This window comes from Pipistrellus kuhlii, unplaced genomic scaffold (assembly GCF_014108245.1).
Source record: "Pipistrellus kuhlii isolate mPipKuh1 unplaced genomic scaffold, mPipKuh1.p scaffold_m20_p_14, whole genome shotgun sequence".
Taxonomy (NCBI): Eukaryota; Metazoa; Chordata; class Mammalia; order Chiroptera; family Vespertilionidae; genus Pipistrellus; species Pipistrellus kuhlii.
In genome coordinates, this window is record NW_023425449.1 from 22,247,254 (window position 1) to 22,271,543 (window position 24,290).

The 24,290-nt window shown below is 38.7% G+C and overlaps 1 long non-coding RNA gene across 1 annotated transcript; it reads right to left on the minus strand.

Moving 5' to 3' along the window:
- Positions 1-647: 647 nt before the first annotated feature.
- LOC123652302 lies at positions 648-22,296 on the minus strand. The gene is made up of 3 exons (XR_006741567.1): positions 22,188-22,296; positions 21,333-21,418; positions 648-1,184 (listed from the first exon to the last, which is right to left on the minus strand). It is a non-coding gene; the product is annotated as an uncharacterized LOC123652302 (long non-coding RNA).
- Between the last annotated feature and the right edge of the window lie 1,994 nt (positions 22,297-24,290).

Here is a 24,290-nt window from a genome sequence, read left to right on the forward strand (position 1 = left end):
AAAATAGAACTAGGCTCTATGCAGAGGAGAGAAAAATGCCTTTTCCCACCCCCCACCCCCACTCTCTACCAACATTTGTCAACTTGGCCCAGATGGACATGGCTTGTGACCAAGGTCTCCAACAAAGTATGTCTTCCATTTATTGGCCAACATCCTTCCAAATACTAGAGAAGGATCACAATACAAGGGGATAGAAATGGGACAGAAACTATTCCACACTTCTCTGCTTTATTATCTTATCTCTCTATTCTTCTTTCAGTGTACCCTGGCCTCACACTCAAATGCTTCCTCTTTCCTGAGTTATAAAATAAAAGGTTTAGGTATTTCAGTGAATTCCAGAAAGTTCCTTAGGGTGGGGATTTCTTCACTACAAATGTTTATGTTCCAGCAATTTGTTTAAATGCCTGATATACTTGCATAAATATAAAGTATTTTAGTGTAATATATAATATATAGATATGTCTCACTTTCCACTGAGACACCAAAGGCTAAGAGCAGTTCACTAGGTGCCAAGGGCATCACATAAAGCTGAGTCCTTGACAGCATGTTCACAACATAAGAAGAGATTGCAAATGTAGTTCTGCTCAAGCATCCCATCATCCCACTGTAGACTGCATATGAAGAAGCAAGTAAAAGGGACTGTTTTGAAAAGTGTTGCTCCTATGTTTTATTTGTTATTCATCTCATCCAGTGGGGTAGGGTGTTCTTCTATCTCACCTTAAGCCAATGAAGAGAATTTTAAGAAGACATTTGGTGTGTTGTACACAACGCCTTGGAGTTTGGTAAACTTAAGTTTTATTAATCAGGCTCGGAAAGTCTAAAAGCTATAAGCTAAGACGAGATTGCACTAAGGGCAACATGGGAGCAAACTGCATTTCCACCATGGAAGGGAGCTAGTCTGAGGTCAGCTGTCCAATTTGACTGACTGGAAGATCCTTGGGACCCCAACAGAGGGGAGGAATGATAGAACCCCAGGACTGTGAGGAGAGTTCAGGAAGCTAAGTGAGAGGAAGTTCAGATGGAAGTTCCTGCTGGAGAATCTTTAAGAAGCCCATATAAGCACCCAGTGAAACAAAGTGCTAGCAATTGTGTTTGGCTTTAATGGGAACCAATGCCAGAGGTTCAAGCTTATAAGCAGTATCTCTCCTCCATGAGATTGGCTCCATAGAATATAGCAGCTATTGCTATGGGAAAGAAATGGTAAAGAAGCAAGTTGAAGTTCATCATACACCTACCTCCCAACCCACTCCAGATTTCCAGGCCTGTGGCAGGCCTAATTGGGGAGATAGAAGAAGTTAAATTGAATATCAGTCAGTTAGGAATGCTGAAAATATTCAGGAGGATATGTTTTGGAGTTGCTTAAATTACTAAAGAACTGATAACTCTATGTGATCTAGAGATTTCCACCAGGGGCAGAGGAAAACAATTTTCATAGCATCCTTTGATAATGGTAGAGAGAACAATGGCATCCCAAAGAAGTCCCTGTTCTATTCCCTGGGACCTATGACTATATGACAAAGGGGATTTAGGGTAGTAGATACAACTAAAGTTGCTAATTCAGATGACCTTAAAACAAATTATCCCAGATTATATAGGTAGGCCCAGGGTAATCATAAGGGGCCTTAAGTGTAAACAAGGAGGCAGAAGAGTGAGTGTTGGTGTGATGTGTGAAAAACTCAATAGAGCATTGCTGGCTTTGAAGATAGATATTGGTCAAAGACTGCAAGTACCTTCTAGAAGTTGTAAAGGGGGGAAAAGGCTATTTGATTAAACCCCCCAAAAAAGGAATACAGTAATGTTTAAAAACTATTACTCTGGAATTTACTAAAATAAATACACTGGCATTCTCTAGGAAAGTTTTGCTAATAGCCACACTAGCAAAATATACTATTGAACACTTGAAATGCATCTAGTTTGAAATGAGATGCCATGTAAGTATAAGGTATACACTGGCTTTCAAAAACTTTGTACAAAAAAATAAGAATGTAAAATATCTCATTAGTTTTATATAGATTGTATTGCCTAATTTATATTAATACTAGAGGCCTGGTACACGACATTCATGCACTGGGTGATGCAGGGGAGGTGGGGGGGGGATCCCTCAGCTCAGCCTGTGCCCTCTCGCAGTCTGGGACCCCTTGGGAGAAGTCCAACTGCTGGTTTAGAATTAGACATCCCCCGAGAGTTCCTTAGTGCTGCTGCGGAGGCAGGAGAGGCTCCCTCCCACCACCGCTGCACTGGCCAGCCATGAGCCTGGCTTCTGGCTGAGTGGCACTCTCCTTGTGGGAGCTCACTGACCACCAGGGGGCAGCTTCTGCATTGAACATCTGCCCCTTGGTGGTCAGTGTGTATCATAGTGACCAGTCATTCCACCATTCAGTTGATTTGCATATTAGGGATTTATTATTTAGGATGTTGTATGTATTTGGGTTAAATAAAATGTGTTAGAATTAGAATGAATTTCACTTATTTTTCCTTTTTAAATGTAGCTATTTGAAAATTTAAAGTTACATATGTGGCTCACATCTCTTTATTGAATAGCACTGATAAAGAGAAAACTTTCTGGAAATATTATAATTTTGCTTTACATGTACTTAACTCTTACAGCAATCATGTGTGATGAGTAGGGTATAGCTTATTACTTTTAGTTTGTAGAATGTGAAAGCCAACACTCAGATCATGTAAAGGACCTATCAAAGGAATCACACAGGTAACAAGTGACAGAGCTAAGACAAAATCTTGAAACATGTCATTCAAGCCATGGCTATTTTCCTATTATCCCTTTCTGTGGGTGGTGGAAATTCCAGTGACGAGCCTAGGGTTCTCGATTTCTCCAGAAGGAAGTTATTTAAAGGGAAGAATCTAGCACACTTGAGGTGATGTGAGAGGAATGTCTCCTATCAGTATATGCCCAAGCCTAACTAACTCTTTAGAAGAGCATCCACAAGACCTCACTGTTTCTTCTGACTTACTAATGATACTCTATTACAAAAGCATTTTGCAGTCATGTGGGTTTGAGAAGCCCTGGTTTTAAAGTTGAATTCTTTTAACCACAGGGCATTTAAATGCATTATTCATCTCTCAAAGAGAACAGACTACAGTTTTCAAAACGTATTTTCCCAGACTGTGATGTTCTAAAAAAAGAAAAGAAAAAAAAGAAAGAAAGAAGGAAAGAGCAATTTAGAAATGCTGCTCTACAATGAAAGGAAGATTCAAGGACAGGTCTGACTTTTAGCTCTTAGTCAAGTGGGAGCTAATCTCCAGGGTTGAAAGGATCTGGAGGAAAAAGGTGGCAGCTTGTTCCCCAGCTGAGAGGCATTTGTTACCTTTGGCAACTGCCCAGGACAAATGGATGGATGTTTAAAAGTGATTTTCAAACTAGAGAAAATTAGAATCAGTTCAATAAATAATTTGTTTAGTATCTTAATAAGATTTAAACGCAAAGCCAGATTATCTGTTCTTTTAAACCACGAGAACACGTTTGAGTGCTTGGAAGTATTCCCTGACATGCTAGTGGCATTCTAAATGAAATTCCTGTAAAATTGGGGAAAAACATGTAATGACCCAAAGTTCAGGGAGAGGTTTGGATATTTAAAATTGTTAGATTTGACAGTATTAATAGCTACCAATTGGTAATAAGAAGTACAAATTTTGTTTTCCAACTTTTCATCAAGTGATTAAAAAATGGTTTAAACACATATCATTTTGCTTTTTCATTTCCTTCAGGCTAACCAGAACCAAAGACAGAGACCAGAAATATTAATAGGAAGAATAGGACAAGAATATATTTATTCAATAACATTTTGTACTATCTTTGTTTTAGGTGCTGGAAAGTCAGTGGTGATTCAATAAAATCTATGCTTCCAGTGGCACTGATAGGAGTTCAAGGGGGGGAAAAAAAACCACTCTATGTCTCCAAGTCATTCATTCATTCATTCATTCATTCATTAAACATTAAGGAAATGAATGAACACCTCCTTTGTATAAAACACTGCTAGGTATTGTGGATATGAAGAGAAAGAAGACAAAACTGTTGTCATAGAGGAGTCCACAATAGAGTGTAGGGAAACAGACAAAAACAAACAAACAAAAAACACAACTGGTTAATTACTAAATGGTGCTTCCTGTCACCCCAGCCTGTTCCATCCATATTCATCTTCTCCTGTTCTATAATTGGGCACTCCAGTCAATCACTTGTTCAGACTAAATATCTTAGGATTCTTGACCACTCTCTTTCTTTAAAAAATATTTTCAACCCAGGCATGTGCCTTGACCTGGAATTGAACTGTGACCTCCTGATTCATAGGTTGATACTCAACTTGTGCCACTCTCTTTTTCTTATAAGTTACATTCAAACCAGTGGCAAATTCCATTGTCCTTCCATCAATATACAATATAAAATCCAGTCACTCCTAATTTACATCTACTTCTGTTATTGTTCTCTCTTAAAATAGTGTTCTATCAGCTTTCAACCTTTTCTCCTTAGGACCTCTTTTCAGTGGGACATTCAGAGTGGTCATATGATATTATTTTTTATTTAAAAATCTTCCTTTATTCTTCCTCAAGGCATTTATAACAACTTTCTATGCGTAATATGTTCCTCTGTTTATTTGGGTAATGTCTCTCTCCCTCCTCTAGAGTAAAAAATTTTAAGGCAAAATGACTAGGTCTGTTTTAAGTATGTAAATTACCATTTAGTTTATTCTGTAGATAAACTATATAGTATGATAAATATTTATATAATGTAAACAACAGTGGTGTCTCAGATGAGAGTTTGATCATTTTGCTTTAGGTGCAGATGGTGGAAAGATAAGGGAAGGTTTTTCAAAGGAATCTAAACTTGTTTAAGATGCTATCATCTATCCAGCTTTGCCTCTATCCTCTCTATACAAACCAACAGTACCTTTCTAATTGATAGAACACTTCCTCATCACTTATCCTAAACAGCCTCTTTCTTTAGACATCATTCTTGATATTTTTGTTCATGTATTTAATAAAACTTTGAGTGCTCTCTGTATGGTGGCCATAAAATATCCAATCATAAATAAAGCTATAAGAATATAGTAAGGTAAAGCCATGAGAAGACAAGTAAAGAGGGCCATGGGTATTTGAGTCTTCTATTTTATTTCTTCTCTCCTTCTCATCTGCTTAACATTTTATATTTCTCCAATAAACTTGTAGCTCCCATGTATAGCAAAGTCTTATGTGGATAGATTTTGAGTTTTAACTGTGACTACACTATACATCCTGGCTTGGCTTGGTCCATTTCACCTGCCTATACCAAAGATCATGAACTATAGACTTTGTTCTCTAACTCTTGGGTCTTACTAACCAGAGGTCGGAACTGGAACCATTTGACTTCCATAACCATCAGTGTGGTGTGATAACCACAATGATAACATCTGACAATACTTATGGTGGCAAACAAGTACTAGAGAGGGAAGGCAGGTAAGTACATAGCAAAGCTAGCTGGCTGTGCTATGAATGAGTAGTAGGGGCTGTAGTGAGGGCAGAACCTATGCTCCACGACCACAGAATCGGGAGCTGTTGTTGTTGAATGGAATGTAGGCCCAAGGGTGCAGAGAAAATCTTTTATCCCCTTTCTCTACATGGAGAGGCCTCCTGGCTTCTCTCCATGCTCTCATCCACTCTACCCAGAGTTAAGTGACTGACAAAGTTTGTTAAATTTGGAGGAGGACCTGGACTTTATACCCCAGAGTCTTTCTTAGTATTTCCCCCTGGCATTTGCCGGTTTGAGAAGTTATGTGCTTTAATCTGTTCTCCACATGGTGTTACAGAGCCAGACCCCCTCAAGGGAAGGCCTGCAGTGGACCAGTGCTTGTGTGACTGGTGAAAAAGCCTTTTCTGAGGCCTGATACCAAGAAGCTCACTGTTTCTGCTTACCTAAGCCACAACTTTCATCACAGACTTTGTCAGCAGTAAATGAGATATTTTGATCTTCACCTGCTTTAATCTCCCTCCCCCCCATTTTTCAGTTTATTCAATAAATCAACTGGGGGGAAAAATAGGGGTGTGATTTATTGGACTCCCACAAATCACCTGTTACCAATATTTCTTGATTTTCTAACTTTTAAAGAAAAACCAGGACATTTAATACAAAAAGATTTTCAAATAAAACCTTTAGATTTTTAATGAAAAAATTTGATTCTGAAATGTTAGCAAAAACTCATATATTAAAAAAAAACCCTTAGATTTCAAATGAAATATTTATAAGCCAAGTTTTATAAGAAGCCACTGATTTGTAATGGTTTGGAGGTAGTATAAGTATTAAGGCTTCTATCCCAACCCCTTGAGATAAATCAGTTCTCATTTAGATTTGGAGCCCTGATAGCAGCCTCACTTCAGCTCACTAGTCTGTGTCCCTAATATCTCAACTACCCAAGCATCCCTTTCCAGCATTTTCTCCTATAGGCTAGACCTATTCTCTTCACCTTTTTTCTCTTCCTAAATATGAACTATAGCTCTTCTTATATTTAGCCACCCTGCCTCTCAACCTTCAGACTTAATTCTCCTTGGAGCATCTATAGTCTTGCCTCATCTACCAGCTCTGACCTTTTGGATCAGTGACCAAACTTATATAACTGGTGATCACCACTTCTTTCTTGTAGGAGAGGAAAGCCAATTTGACCTACATTTCTCTTCATTCCAAGATTATTTATCCCTCCCAATCTACCACCCATCAAGATCCCAAAATGTATGATATTAACCTGCACACTGTGAAATTTGAGTAAATCCTATTTCTTCTTTTCTCCCCCTTTCCTACTTGGTACATGGCTACTGATAGGAATTTTTTCCCCCTCTTGCTCTTATCAAACAGGAATCACTAATGCAAGATATTTTAGGTTTCTTTTCTCCATTCTATCGATGCATTCTTTATTCTCCTTTCTTTCAATTTGCTGGCTCTATTAACAATCTCTTTCCCTAGGTCCTCATCCAGCCAGTCTGATATCAGTCCCTAGAAGGACAATCTGAGTTAATTTGGTTTAATTGTGGCTTGTTTTCCAAAGCTTGAACTAGTCTATAAAACAGCATCTCAGCCTCCCTTGGGACCACACATTTAGTCTTCAACCCAGCTCCTTTGACTTTTTTCCAGCCATCTGTTTTACTTGGGTAAAAAAAAAAAAGCCAGTTTTAATGTCTACATTTTTCCCCCTTTCATCTATATTTTTGGCACTTTTCGTTAATTCAGAGTTAGCTCCAGAAAGGAAACATTTACCATCCCACAGCAGCTGTTCAGTCCTGGAGGAGGAAGTGGACAGTCTTGTTCCTCTTCCCATTGGCCTGCTCTCCATTATTCTGGCCATAGTTATTCCATCATCCTTATATCCAGCCTGCCTGACACCTGGATACACTGAGTTTTTTTTATTTTTTACTTTTTTAAAATTAAATTATTATCTTTGTACATATACCTTTGCACGCCCCCCCCCCCCCATACATGCCCTCTCTCCCCAGAGTTGAGTTGTTTTTGTTTTGGGGTTGTTTTTTTTTGAATGAGAATCATAGCTTCTGAGCTCAACCCCTGTCAATTCATTTTTTAATGTGCATGAGTTCTGAATCTCAGTATATTGTTCAAAGCTCAGAACTCGGAGCCTGGGGTTCCACCTTTGACTCTACCAGTCATCAAATAAGCCACACCATCAAGTTGGACCTTACTTCCCCCATTTGTGAAATGAGGGCATTTATCTGTAACAGAAATCCTGAATTCAAAGGTCATTAGGTACCTACAGATCAAAGAAAGGAGAAACCACTAACTAGAGAAGCTGTCAGCCATAAGGTAACTGGGCATGACAGGGATTTAAAACTGAGAAGGCCTGCCCTACCTAAGGGTGTTTGTTGGCTCAGTTAAATCTATTTGTAAGCTCCTTGGCTAAAGACTGAGTTGGGCTGGCAGGTTGTTATTTGTATGATACCTTAAGCCCTGACATTCTCTAACTCCAAGCCCCTCTGTGTTACAGCTCTTGCCTCTGAATAATTTCCCCTTAAATAATATTTATAACAGCATATTACAGAAAATGTGATAAAATACAGGATATAATTTTATTAATCACACTACCCAGCCCTTTGCTTATAGATAGAAATATCACACAAGTGATATTTATTATTAAGCAGCCATAACTTGAATGGGAGCAGATATATGAATGTATTGCAGAAAAGGTATACCAAAACTTTGGGGCTTAAAAAATAATACAGATTCTTAAAAATACGTTTTGCCATGCAGACCTGGCATTTGGAAAAGGCTGGATGAAGAGGAGACAATTGCTTCGGGAAAATGAATATCAGTATCTCCTTTACTTTAATCTTCCCTTTTATTAGCAGCTCTCTGGTGGTTTTGGAATGGACTTGCTGGCAGAAAAGGCCCATAAAGAACCTTTGTTGTAGACCAAGTATTTTGGGAACATACCAGTCAGTTATAACACAACTAGTGGACTGGTGTACAAATTTGTGCGCATTGAAAGGAATTAATTAAAAGAAATATTTTAATATCACTATTCACCCTTTCTCTATAATAGAAGTGTCAACCAAATTCATGATAGACAAAATAGATTAAACACAAGCATGCTATTGGCACCAGTGAGAGCTTTATATGTATTGCACATGTACGAGTCAACTTAGCCTTTTATAGATATAGAATAAACTTGATTAATTAGACCTTCTTTCTGATTTAGCTAAACTTTTTCAGCCCAGTGAAACACTCCAACTTCTCTTTTAGGTAATTGTCAGCATCATAGCAGTAAATATCATCACAAAGCAGATTATTATTATCGATCATGGAGGGAAAACAAAGGGTGAATATGTAACTGCAGCAGTGTTTGACTATCTTCTGTGCAATGAGAAAACCTGAAGTCATTTTCAAGGTCTACCATTTCATTCTTTTCAATTGGGTCAAGTTTCTAAGCTTTGTAAATCTCCGTTTTCCCATTAATGAAAATAGGATTTCACAGTCTCCTATCTACCTACTCCAGGACTTCTCTGAGGATCAAATGAGATGAGGCATGGGAAAATGCGTCATAGACATTTGGTTAAAGTGTAAAATGTTTCCACCTGGCTATAAAGCAAGTCATGTTCCTGGGCTGACCCAACTCCATGGAGGCTAGTAACTAGGGAGAGGAAGCCAGGAGTTGCTATGTGACATCATTACCTGGCACCCACAACCACCATTTCTAGGCTGGGCTGGGCTGAGCTGTGAGCCACATTTTGAGCCTTGGGGTCCCAGCAGCATCAGCTGCAATTTGGTGGGCTATCAATCCAGGGCGGTGGTGGGCTATCAATCCAGGCCTGTGTCCCAGTTGGGAGAACCCAAGTATTGTTTTGTGGGCACTATGTCCACAGTGTCAGTGCATGTCATGATAGTTTCTTCATTGAGCATCTGCCTCCTGGTGGTCAGTGCACATCATAGTGACTGGTCGGACGGTAGAACACTTAGCATGTTAGCCTTTTATATAGAGAGAGATGTACTGAGATTATAGCCATGTTGATATGAAGGTATATTTGGGAACAACAGCTAAGGTGGTAAGTATGAATAAAGACTTCCACTCTTAAAGACCCATACCTCATGAATCATATGGTCAGTATAGGAATTTACACCAACAATGTTATTAAAAATATTTATATTGCATTGGACTATGTTCAACAGCTACATCTAATGACAGTAAGCAACAGTAGCAATAATAGGCTGCTCTCACTCTCTGATTCTCTCATTACTTGCATTTGGAAGGACAACTAATCAACCACCATTTAAGCAACATAAATTCAGATATTCTTGGAAAATTTCTAGTGCAGAATGACTCCAGAAGGGGAAAAAAAATAATTTTGTAATATGAAAATGTTGGCTCTTGAGCAAAACTTTAAAAACAGAAATACATTGCATCGTTAACTATTGCCACAATAATGTTGGGTAACGAATAATCATGTTTTTCAGTAGCATTTAACAATAAACATTCTCACTGATTTATGAGCTCACTAGAGTATAGCTGATCTAGGCTGAGTTCAGCTGGACCATTCTACTTCTCCCTGCAGATCTCTGGGTAAGTGCAGCAGCTCTGTTTTGCTCTGCATCCTTCCTGGACCACCAGACTGTGGCTTGTTCTTCAGATGGTGATGGCAGAGGCAACATTCAAATGCACAATTACATTTTAAGCCCTTGCTTGTGTCATGTTTTCTAACATGCTATTAGCCAAAAAAGTTACATGGCTGAGCTCAAAATGAGGGGGCAAGAGGGTATAGTCCTCCAGTAGAGGAACAGAAAGAGATAGGACAAAGGCATGATGAAGCAAGGCCAATAACGGAATCTACAACAGATGTGAACATATTGTTGAATCTTGAATTGAGGAAAAGGGTTTATCAGATAATTATAGATTTGGATGATCTTCAAGGTTTTATAGGTTGCCTGTGAAATAAAACACATTGCTTTTTTGCCATTGTGATATGTGGTTGAAAAAAATATATAAAAGATCGTATATGAGATTTGTATTCATATGCATGCACACGGAGTTGCTTATATCAAATGTAAGTTGAATTTTGTGGTTGAGACTAACTGATTGTCAAAAATCTGTGCTTCCACTTTAATTTTTAGAATTATTACTAGAAATTGGATGCACAACCGGGAAGTAGATTTTCCAGTCTCCCTTGCATGTGGATGATGACAAGTGACTAACCCTTTCCAATGGAATGGGATGTACCATAGCACAGGCCAGGGCAATTGAGAAGTAGATACCCCTTCACCTGCTCTTCCCACCTTCCCAGTGAATGCAAAAGGTTCTGAGCCCCTATCTGACTCATTAGCCTCAAAATGAATCAATTGTAGGTTTTTGGATCTTGTGGAAGCCCACTTGCCCACCAGGAAAAATTACATAGTGTTGCATGATTAAGAAATAAGCTTCCATTGTGTTTGTGTTATCCCACTAAATTCGGGTAAAGATTTCTTACAGCAATTAATAAAGTCCTACAGAGAAGCTGCTGTAAATTCTCATTGTAAAGAATTTAAAGAGAAGGATAAGATAGTCAAAGAGAACATTTACTGCCCATCTACCATGTGCAAGGCTCACAGCTAAGTGCACCATACAGTTAAATGTTTCCAACCTATGATATGGTTTAATGAATTACGGGGACAGATGTCAAAAGAGGTTGATTATTTTCTTACTGCTACATTGGGCTATGCAAAGGTAGATGAATAAAGAATAGTAAAAGCCCTCTATTTTGACATGGTAAAGACATACATGGAGACCATGGAGCCATGTTATTCAAGTCAGTGACATTGTCACACGGCAACAGTGGGACAAAAGTGGAGTGCAGTTGCCTCCCTGTTAGAATACTTGGAACCCACTCAGTTCTTTTATAGGCAGTTAATCTGTGAAACTTCTTTAATCCGGTCATATCATTTCATAGTCATCTCTTTTTTTGGGGGGATCATTTTGGGCGAGGAAATGCAGGGTAAGATGAACTGCCCACAGTAACACAGTAAACGAGTGGCAGAGTTGGGGCTGGAATCCCAGCCCATTGCTCTTTCCACCATGGCATGGGTAACTCTGTGGTTAGAATCTTGTGTATCAGAGGGAAGAATAGAGGGATACTCCCACTCAGTTATCGCACCAGAGAAGTTAAGTACCTTTCCCAAGGTTACACTGCTTGTAAATAGATATGACTAACTGCTCTTATCAAGATTTCTACCCCCCCACATTGTATCTAACAGGATAATACATAGTACTTAAGAATGAACTGATTGAGATTAAACAGTGCAAATAACAACAGTATTTAGGGATTGAATTGAGGCTGAGTGAATACCCTCTGGGAAGTTGTCTTATCACTCACTACATTTTCTTCCTACTCCTCCTTTTCATTTGGTTACACTGAATCCAGCCAAACACATTAATCAGATGGGCAGGGTTACACATTGTTTTCACAGGAAATCCTCCCTTCCTCCTTCAGTTTACCTAAAAGGATGGGAAGCAGGGAGGGGGGTTTGCCAGTGTATACACACACATGTGTATACACACACATGTCGATGTATATATTTATACACCACACATATCCATACACACATGTGTCTGTAAAACAATATGTGCTCACTGCAGCATCTGGCTTTCTGTGAAGTCTTGACCTCTGCTCCCTTACAGCTGTGTTGGCTCAGAGTTTAGAGCAAGTCTTGCAAGACTCCCTGAAGAACATATGTTTCTAAGCAGTCCCTAGTTCTCTCTCTCTCTTTTTTTTTTTTTTTTTTTGGCAGGGGGATTCATAAAAGGTTACTACCTTGGACCTTATCCTGCTAGCCCTGCTTCCCCAAAGAATTGCTCATGGTTGAAACAACCATCCACTAAAGACAGAGTTGGTGTGAAGAATCATGCTCTGAAATCCCTCCCCCCTTCAGCTTTCCCACAAGTTGGTAATGTTTTTTGTTTTTGTTAATCCTTATTTTTCCATTGATTTTTAGGGAGGATGGAAGAGAGAGGGAAAGATAGAAACACATCGATTGGTTGCCTCCTGCACAGGCCCTGATCAGGACCCAGGACCTGGACGATCCTGCAACCAAGATACATGCCCTTGATCGGAAATGAACCTGAGACCCTTTGGTCCTCAGGCCAAAGCTCTATCCACTTAGCCAAACTGGTGAGGGTAGTAATGTCTTACTTCTTAATTGCTTATGCTCTTCATAGTGATTGCTTTGTCAGGAAAAAGGGGTTGGCACATTTGGACAAGAGGTAGCTTCTTAGCCTTGTTTGAAAGTAGCAGATTTAAAGAATTCAGTAGCAACCCAAGATGCCTTGATTAGTACTCAGCACCTTGACCCTGCAGCTTCCATATGTGCTGTCCTCACAGGCCTGGGTTGGCTCAGTGGATTTCGGGAGGTCCACCCACATTTGAAATGGTCTGCCAGAGTGATCTGACAGCTCTTTCATGTGAGGCGGGGGTCAACCAGCCAGGAAAAGCCAGGCAATCTTGATTCCTGCTGACTTTTTGTTTGTTTGGAACATCGTGTATTTGCTGTTGTAAATTGCCACATTATAGTGTAATTTTAAAAAGTTAAAAATAGATTTAAGACAGTGTTTCAAGGAAAACACAGCGTGGCTTCCAGTTTTATAAACTTGTTGAGTTCCCTTTGCATTGCTTGGAACATCTTTTGAGTCCACCAGCTGAGAGCTAAGTCATTGGAAAAGAAGGAAATTCATCAATTCCATATTCACAGCTTGCCGGATTCCACACATTTAATCCACCTCCTTTCTCCCCTCCCAACCTCTCCATCTTCCCTAGCTCCGTAAAACACTTGGCGTGTTCCTTGATTTCTCTTCCTCTTAGAAACCACACCAATTCATGAAATTGGCTTTATCTGCAAAATATCAACAGATTCCAGTAATGTCTTATCACTTCCACCTGCTTGTATCACAGCTTTGGAGAAAGAGGGAAAAGGGAAAACTCACATTTAGTTTGAATTTACATCCTAACTGATCTTGTTTCCAATTACCCTTTTGAAACCTATTCTTCAAACAGTAGCCAGAGGGATGCTTTTAAAATATAAGACAGATCATGGCTTCTTCTATTCCAAGTCTTCCAGTGGTTTCTTACGTCATTCAGTGCAGACGCCCATGTTCAACTCACAGCGCACAAGGCTGTAGGTAACTGAGCCCCCATTTCCTCTTTCACCTTACCTCCGGTGTGTTGGAAGGACTTCATTCCTCTCTTGCCTCGTTTAGGACAATATTGAAATACCATCTTGTCAGAAAGACCTTTCTGACCCACTGATGTATATCCCACCCCAGTTCTCCATATCCCCATCCTGGCTGTTGTTCATAGCACTCAATTAATACCACCTGACATATTATATATTCACTTGCCTAACTTGTTTATCTTTTTTTTTTCTCCTCTCACCAAAAAGTTTATTTTTATAAGAGGGGTTTTCTTTTATTCACTGTTTTACATTTCCCTAACTGGTTCATAGTAAATGTTTAGTTAATGTGTATGGAATGAATGAATACATTGGATTGACTGGGTCAAAATGTGGGAACTCACACATACAGCCTATGGCAGAGCTTATAGGAGAACATGCAGAACACACTTTAGCCCAGGTCTGGAGAATAAGCAAGGTAAATACGTGAAATGAGACCTGGAGGCATCAAAGGTGGTCAAATAGGACAAGGTTATGTTACCAATCCAAGGGCTTCAAGATAGTCACCATCTAATGCTGAGCTGTCTTTCATTGGGCACTTCTTATACACATGTATTAGTTTTCCAGGACTGCCATAAAAAAATTACTACAGCATTGTCTGTTCACCCAAATATTATGAGCTCAATTCTCAGTCATGGGACACATCTAGGTTATAGGTTCCATCCGTAGTCTAAGCATGCACAGGAGGCAACTAGTTGATGTTTTTCTCTCACATCAATCTCTCTCTCTCTCTCTCTCTCTCTCTCTCTCTCTCTCTCTCTCTCTCACTCTCTCTCTCTTTCTCTCTCTTCCTTTCTAAAATTAATAAAACATATCCTTGGGCAAGGATAAAAATTGTACCTCAAACATGATTGCTTAAACAATAAAAATATATTCTTTCACAGTTCTAGAGGCTGAACATCTGAAATCAAGGGCTTACTCTAAATGCCCAGGGGAAGAATCCTGTCTTTCTTTGTCCAGCTTCTGGTGGCCAGGCACTGTTTGACCTATAGCAGCATAAATCTACTTTCCCCCTCCATCTTCACATGGCATTCTTCTGTTCATTTCTGTGCCTCCTCTCCTCTTCTTATAAGGATGCTTGTCACTGAATTTAGGGCCTACCCTAATCTAGTATGGTCTCATCTTAATTCAATTATATCTTCAAACTAAGATATAATTATAACTTTCCAACTAAGGTCATAATCTGGGGTTCTAAGGTGGTCATGATTTTTTTTGGGTGGGGGGCAGTGTCACTATTCAAGTCACTACAATACTCAATGCCTTTATTTGATTTATATACTCACAACAACTCTCTGAAATAGTATTATTGGCAGCATTTTACAGACACAGAAACTGAGGCTCTGAGAATTTCGGTAACTTGCGTAAGGCCATGTAGCCAGAAAGTGAATTCAAACCTAAACATATTTGACTCCACAACTCATCTAGTTTAATCCTTTGACTATACCATGTTGATTCCAAACCCTGCCACAATAATATGTTCAGAAGATGTTTGCTGGTTAGGAAACTGCTTATCATGGTAACCTTGTATTTAAAACCATGGAACTGGGCTCCCTTGAAAATACAACCAACACTTGTAACAGCTCACAGTACTTTTACACATTATGGAGCAAAAGCCCAAGTCTCAGGAAGATGGGAGAGACCCTTTCCTGGCATTCTCTGGACCTGAGATTACTGTCCAGGGGAGCTCTTGCTGGGGGTCTTAGAGACCCGAAGAGAAGCAGTTCCCCAAAGGAGCATTGAGGAACTTCTGCAAGAACAGTCTTTTCCTGGGACAGGGTGTGAAATGAAAGGCAGTTGTCAAATGGACTTGGACCACCTTGGGATCTGCTTTAGGCTAGAGCACACACAAAAAGAAAAACAAAACAAATAAACATACAAAAACATTGCAGCACAGAAACTGTCTTGTATCTACTCAGAATGATGCATTCGCTGTGTATGGGTTAATTTGTTCTGAGAAGACAGGAAAATTATGCCTTATCATGCTTTTCCCTCCTCTGGTCTTTATAAATAATGTGCGATGCAACTACAAGCAACATTTTTCAGGATTTCCCCTGTGAAATACTCTACAACTTTCCAGCCTGGGAATATATTTACTTCTGTGATCTAAACTCTCTCCCTGGTTTGCATTAGCTTTCACCAAGTCTCTGGCCTAGAGTTATCATTGGTTGAAAGCCAGCTGGTCAACCAGAACCTGAAAGAGTTTAAATCTCTGTATGGTTTCCCCTTTCTAGGAATTTCAGCACAGAAGAGGCATTTCAATGGTGTGAGATGGTATCTTGTTTCTTTCTTTCTGCAGCTTCTCTTTTCTCCACCCTTTACTCCTCTTTCCCTAGTCATCTTCCTCTCTTCTTTCTCTTCCTTCCTTTCTCTCTTGTCTCATCTCTTTTTTCTCTCTTCTGCCTCCTCCTCTTACCCCTGCCTTAGCCATCTCTCTTTATCTCTCTCCTCTCTCTCCAGCCTTTCTTAGTCATTTTGATATTTGTCAGATCTCATGGCCTTATTAAATAAGCAAGCCAGGCAATTAGCTCCCCCCCCCTTTTTGTCTAAAGTCTTAAAAAATAATTTCCGTCAACTCCCCAGCTTCCAGTGTGTGTTGGTGCCAAGAGTGTTCAGAATGTTTACACTGCTGATAAAATTAATTGTGGCTTTTAGACACAAACTCTCTCAACTTCCTTCCCAACTCTCCTGGACTTTTGGGTAGGTTCACACCCATCCTTTCTTTCTTTCCTCTTTGGTGTTTCAGAGGCAGGCATGTTCCTCTTTTTCTTGCTTCCTCAATTAACCTCTCTTTAACTTTTATTTATATCAGTTACCCTATGGAAACATTTGTTTTGTTAAATGTTATTTCACTTAAAATCACAGAGCCTATCAATGATGTTGAGTGAGGACTTACTGTATTTCAGAGATTTTTTTTTAAAGTATTTTATTGATTTTGTACAGAGAGGAAGGGAGAGAGATAGAGAGTTAGAAACATCGATGAGAGAGAGTCATCGATCAGCTGCCTCTTGCACACCCCTACTGGGGATATGCCCGCAACCAAGGTACATGCCCTTGACCGGAATCGAACCCGGGACCCTTCAGTCCCCAAGCCGACGCTCTATTCATTGAGCCAAACCGGTTTCGGCTCAGAGATTTTTTTAAAATATATATATACCTTGGGGCCTGTTTACACTAAGCTCACCTTTTACACTTTCTACATATATAATTTTGGGCAAAGAAATTCAGAAATATTAATTATCAGAAACAACAAACTAAAACTTCAAGCTTTTGTTATCATTTTTTAAAAATTGATTTTTAGGGAGAGAGAGAAAAATACTGATGTTAGAGGGGAACATCAATCACTTGCCTCTTGCACACCCCTACCAAAGATGGAGCCCACAAACTGGGCATGTGCCCTGACCAGGAATAGAACTAGCAACCTGTAGGTTTATGAGATGATGCCCAACTAACTGAACTATACAGGCCAGAGCTAAATCTTCAAATTTTAAAGAAGAAAAAAAATGCACTGGAGTTGACTTTTTAAGGTAGGAAGGCAGATGACTTATTATTAAGACAAATAAAAATAAGTTGAAAATAAAAATATTTGTTTCAAAAGTAAATAAATAAAAAATTTCTGGTTAATCTTTAGTTAATTGGAAAATGTAGGTAAATGGAACTCTTCATTTGAGAGTAATTTGTTTAAACATTACTCTAGCCTACTTTTCCTTTAGCCACTTAAATTTAGATTTAGCTCATAATCTAGGAGCTTTTTCAGGTCCTGAGCTTGGTGCTCAAAAATACATCAGATATTCATTGTGAGAATAGTTCTGAGAGGTCAAAATTCAAATGTAGTATAGATGATGGTATAGTTGAAAGACAACTGGTCTTGGATATAGAAAAATCTAATTCTAGTACCTTGTTGACCATTTACAGCCTGTGACTACTTGGGTGATACCTTACTTACCCCTTCCACATTATTAATTTCAATTCTACAGGAAATATCTTTCACAAATCTATCTTCCAGAGTTGTTGTTTTAAGATTAAATGAGAATAAATATAAATTAATGCATAAAAAATTGCATGTGTACAGAAGTGAGTTGATTCTTAACCTGTCTTCCCACCATACTCCCTGAAATGCAGCCAGTAATCTTAGACAAAAGCAGTTCCCTCTCCCCTCCAGTCCTAGCCACACTGCCGATGATAGGTGAGCGCAGAGTCTATTTCTCAGTGAAGGCCAGTACTGAAATGAAAATGCATTAGATACTGTTCAAGTTCAAGATTATGTGTCTGGATTGGCTCCAAATTATTTCTTATCTAGAGAATCTTTCAAAGATGGACTCATACAACATGTCTATCAGACAGCAGCTTTGGGGACCTGATATGCACCTAGTCTGGAAAGGGCCCTAGACCAGCATACAATGGAGGGCTCAATTTACTTGAAAGAGTAATGTTAACAATAACAACAGCAGCAGCAGTGCAATCATAGCTATTACTGGTGTCATAAAATCCTCACAACAGCCTTGTGTGGCAGGCCTTATTATGATGCCCCTTCTACCCAAATAGACCTGGAGACCCAGACATTAAGTAGAGTTACTTCTCAAACTTATTCTATTTAATAAAACCCTAATATGCAAATCGACTGGACTGAAGAATGACCAGTAGCTATGACACACACTGACCACCAGGGGCAGATGCTCAATGCAGTGCGCTCCCATGAGCTGGACTCATGGCTGGCGAGTGCATCAGCAATGGCGGGAGCCTTTCCTGCCTCCGCAATAGTGCTAAGGACCCCTTGGGGGATGTCCCACTGTGAGAGGGTGCAGATCTGGCTGAGGGACCCTTCCCTCCTCCCCCCAGTGCACAAATGTTGTGCACCAGGCCTCTAGTTGATGTATTGAAAAACAATAAACATTGTGTTAAACACTTGACGTGAATTTTCCCATTTGATTTTTACAATAGTCTTATGAAACAAGTACAATTATAATCCTAGTGGTATATAGGAGGAGAAAGGCCCAGAAGGTTAGATGACTTGCCTAGCAGCTAAGCTGAGACTTGAGGGCAGGGAGGTGTGAATCCAAAAGTAACTCTATTAATCATTCACTATGGAGCTTGAAACCATTTCAGATGAGTAATCATTTCAACTAAATAAGTGTTTGGCTGATTTCACTGGATTTGTGGAATTTCATTGTTGTCAGTGCTATATTTACAATCTGTGCAGGGGTGACTCTGAATCTTGCAAGCATGGTGGTTTTAGCTATTCCTGTCCTGAGACTTTGCTTTTGATCTTCTCCAGGACTAACCTCAAACCTACATGGATTTAGCGATGGGAGATCATCTGTGTACTATCAAAGTCACCTTAGAGATTCTTTCCCCCCCCCCCCCAACATTGGCTTTCTGCCAGCTCCCAAGTTTGCCTTGGCCTTTCAAAAATTGTATAATAGGTTGGAAATACATCATGTCCCTTTCTAGTCCTTCTGGCTAGATCACACATCATGACTTTTTATAAAAGAATCACTACCTAAATTTTAAATGTTAAATTAATTAAAATGTAATTAAATTTTACAGGGAGGATAAGCATAAAGAGGAGGCAGGGGAAATGGCAGGCTCTAGGATTATGTTGAAAAAAAAATAGCATGGGCTCTCCAAGGGGAGGTGGTAGGAGGTGAATTTAAATGGAACAACTTGGTGGAGACAGTATTAGAAAGGTCCTATGGGTCTACTGGAAATGTTCACTGCTTTCCTTGGGCATTATCACCACTAGAAAAGTTAGGATGTGGCATGCTGTATTGTGCTCACTGTTGGTATGCAGTTTATTTTACCATAGCAGCTAACAGGTTATCCAAGAGTTTGGGAGCCCCATAAAAGAAAATCTTTCTTAATAGAATAAAAAAGGAATTCAGCTTTAAGCCAGAACACTGAAAACTTCCGGGATGGCTTTTAAAAATTGTGTTCATACTGTCATTGAAATCTTAGAGGTGGAAGGAGACACTGAGTTTATTTGTTTCTCTTCTGAAGGGAAGGCAAGACCTCTTCTCTTGCCACAGCCCTGGGAAGTTGCCCTTCTGAGTTTTTTTGTTGACATGACGTTTACTACTTAGCCACGAACAGCATTCTGTTTACAGCTAGCTCTGGTATGGGATGCCTTTCTTTAAAAAAAATTTTTTTAATTGATTTCAGAGAGGAAGGGAGAGGAACAGAGAGAATTATTGATCTGCTGTTTCCTGCATGCCCCACACTGGGAATCAAGCCTGAAATCCGGGCATGTGCTCTGACCAGAAATTTAATCTCCTGCTTCATAGGTCAATGCTCAACCACTGTACCACAGCTGCCAGGCAGGATGCCTTTAATTTTAAATCTGCATCTTACACAATTACCAAAAACTGCTGATCTGACAGAGAAATTAGGGAAAAGCCACATAAATCCAGAAATATTAAGATATACATATAAATATTGGATCTGATCATTTTTGTGTATCCTTTATGCCTTTGAGAAACAATTTATCTCAAAGACTAAGGGCATTCTTTTTCAATTGGGCTATCTGGATTCAAATCTTTATTTCAAAATTGACTAAGGTAAATCACTTTTAATCTCCATTAACTTGTTTCTCCACGTTAAAAATTGGATAACATAACCACTTGGTTAGATTGTTTTAAGTGCTGAATAATTTCACATCGGAATTACACATCAGAAGGGATTAGCATAGTGCTAACTAATAGTAAATGTTCAGCTAATGATAGTCTTAATTAGCATAAAGTCTCTCTGAACTCGCCTCCTTCAGTGGTGGTCCTATTATATATTCATGCAGTCTCTAATTTGTAATTGACATAGATCAGAGAGGCCTTTGACAGTAATTTAGTCACAATCATGTAGAGGCACATACAAAAAGGCTTGATCAATGTGCTTGCTTTAATGGCTTATGTAAACATAACATTGTTGATTAAAACCCAATATGTGAAGTCCTGGCCGGGTAGCTCAGTTGGTTAGAGCATCATCCCAACACACCAAGGTTGCAGGTTTGATTCCCACTCAGAGCACAAACAAGAATCAATCAATGGATGCATAAATAAGTGGAATAACACATTATGCTACTCTCTCCCTCTCCTTCTTCCCCTACTTCTCTCTCTAAAATCAATCAATAAAAAAAAAATTAAAAACCTTATGTGTGAAAAATTATATTTTGAAGACCCTTTAATTTCTTCTTTATAGAGTTCTAAAATGCAGAACTGGCTGTCTAATTATTGCTGTGCTTGCGTTGAAACTGGTGGTTTACTATTAATGGAAGCATTCAAATGTCTATGGGTGGATTCAAGAGAGAGGATGGTAACAGATAGCATGTGGTTAGTAAAACAAAACCAAATATTGTACAGTAGAAACCCAAACCCCAACCAAAATAGAACTTTCCATGGAGAAAGTGGGTTTTTTGGGCCTCAGCTGTTATGTTTAGACTGATCCTGCAAGATTTCAAGGAATAATGCTTGGATATGTTCAACTATGGTGAGCATTTGTGGCATTTTTTTTCTTGCTAAAGAAATAATTTTGGGGTACTTGCTTACTATTATTACAAGCTAAATTAATTGTAGATTCTGGTAATAGAGTCAGAATGTTGGCCAGACAGGAACTTTAAAAGAAAAGCAATCAACCAAGACAAATATTAGAGTTTAGTAAACAAGTTTACATGTTGGTATTTTCTTTTTAGTAGCAACATGATTATGATCAATATTATTTGTTGTTTGAGTATTGTCCATTAATGGCATTATGGCACTGGTAAGTGAAAGAAAGTAGAATTAGAGATACTTCTGAGTAGGCAGAATCATTGCAAAACCCCAACATGAATTCAGTGGTCACTATTGTTAGCACTTTACATTCTTTATATCATTTGAGCTCTCTGCAACATCCTGAACATATTATAAATAGGTGACAGATTTGTGACTTAACCCTAAGATTTTTGGTTCCAAAACTCATGATATAGTGGAAGGCAACCACTAAAAATTACAGCATGCCAATGGTAATATAGTTTAGGATTACAATAACTGAAATATAGTTACTTAGTGAAAACAGGTTAATTAAGCATGCATCTATGTTTGCATTCTTTTTTTTAACCTGTGAATATTAACAACAATTTACCTTGGTACAACTTTTAAAGATGTGTTCTTATAAACATCATATTTCTTTTTGAATTTAGCAGTAATCATAGACTAAAAATAGGATAGGCATTATTATTTGTACATTTTTGTTCCCATTTTATAGATGAGGTTCAGAGAGCTTTAGTAACTTCCCAAGATCAAAACACTAGTGAGTGTGAGTTAGAGGTGAGTTAGTTTCACCCTCCTCTTTCCAGTATATTTTTCTGAGAAGACCACTAATACAAATAATCTAGTTGTTCTTTCTTCAGAAGGATGGAGAATTGTATTGATACTCCTCACACTATTACAGTTTAAGTAGCTCTAATGAGCTCCATCTCCAGGAAATATTCTTTTGTCATTGTCTATCATTATTAATAGTGACAGGAGATATGGGATCACTTTCTTACATTCTTGAGTTTGTAGGTAGCACATCACTTTAGTTAAAATATTCATTTGGATATAGTTAGCTCAGAAAATAGCTAGATATTTTGCAAACCTGGACTTTTTGTTTGAGGGAATTAAAATGAGTTTACAATTACATTTTAAAGAGAGTCAAGGTAATAAACATGCTAGTATTAAAAATATTCAGTGGCAAATGTCCCTGGCACTTGGAGATTATTTAAAGCTATTTTTATCCTGCCATTTCATTTAATGTTTCTCTATTGAGAAGGTCATTTAAAAATGTCAGAGCTTTGTGAAATCCAGCAGGAACAGCCCTTAAGGACCTCTTTATTATGCAAATTGTAGATCACTATAGGCAGATAACATAGTAATTATATATTTTAAAAACTGCCTTAGGCAAGAGAACCCAAAATATAAAAACCTTTCCCCCTCCATAGCAGGAACTGGAATTTGTGCCTGAAGCTTATCTTTAATAAAGATCCTTAGTTACCAGGCAACAGTCAAATGAATTAAGCTTCTTTATCGTACCAGTCAAATTAATCCCTTCCAAAGTGAAGGCCTTGTATTTTTCTCTGATTAATTCTTCACTTTGTAACTCATCTTGAAGTTCATCTCATTATCCAAACCATGTATTACTGATGGGCAATACAGCTACTAGGAATGGGAAAGAACATTTGGTAGGCTAAGACACTAAAAGGTTTTCCTTTAAGTCTTCCTCCTCTTCCACCTCCCACCCTTACCTTCTTGTTGTTTTTTTTTTTAAATAAATTTTATTGATTTTTTACAGAGAGGAAGGAAGATAGTTAGAAACATTGATGAGAGTCGATCAGCTATCTCTTGCATGCCCCCTACTGGGGATGTGCCTGCAGCCAAGGTACGTGCCCTTGACTGGAATGGAACCTAGGACCCTTCAGTCCTCAGGCTGACGCTCTATCCACTGAGCCAAACCGGTTTCAGCTTGTTGGTTTTATATATACTGATTTTATTGATTAGATCATTTCCTACAGGGAACACAATTGATGCCAAAGACTCATTAGAGATGTAGTATTGTATATTCAAGAATGAGAGGTTTCTTCAAAAAAATTGAGAATATACTGCTACGAAGATGAGGCAGGACACTGCTGACACATATAAAGAAATCATCAAAGATTCAGTACAACAAGTGACTTAAGCACATTGATTAGATACTGGTAGGCACATTGCTGAGAATTTAAAATCTTAAAAACTTTTGTAGCAATCACTATCTTGATTCATTTCTCCCCCAATCCACCTCCCAGGAGTAAATGTAACTGATTCTAAACACAAGTATTAATGACTCTAAGTAACGCCACTTACTCCTGGGAAACTACAGTGTGCTGTCCAGTTTCCTCTACAGCAGGGTTTCTCAATCTTGGCCCTATTGACATTTTAAACCAAATTTTTGTTGCTCTAAAGGCTGTCCTTTGCATTGCAGAATGTTTAGCAACATCCCTGGCTAAACCCCTAGATGCCTACGTAGTTGCTCCCCAGCTGTGACAACCAAGAATGTCTTAATATATTGCCAAATGTTCCTTGGAACAGAAAATCACCCCCCAGGAGATATGAAGAAAGAAAATACTCATTGTAAAGTATACCAGCCCCTCTAATTTGTGTTTGACTCTATGTTCTAAAAGGAGTACACCACTGATAATCACTGCTGCTACGGATTGGGAGATTGGGTTCCTACAATGTCCCAGTTACTAGCCAGTCATGTATTGTTCAAGAACATTTTGTTCAAAGTACAAAAACTGAATTCTCTGGGAAAAGTAAACCCCTCCCACCACCACCACCACCACCCCCCCCAAAAAAAAAAAAAAACTTATAGGGAAGTTCAGCCCTATGAAATGAATCATAGAATGGAAGAAAATGCTAAAAAACAGAAACAGGAATCAGAAATGATAATCAATGAAGCTCCTGTCCTTTAAGAAGTAGTCTTTTAGGTCACAAGAAATGATCAATCATCTCAGGGCTCATACATTAGGAATTATCTTGAATCTTATTATTGGTCTTAATTCTCAGTGGTTTTAAGATTCAAATTCCAAGAAAAGAATCTGACAGCCTAGCATCACATTATCATTGGCCAGAGCAGA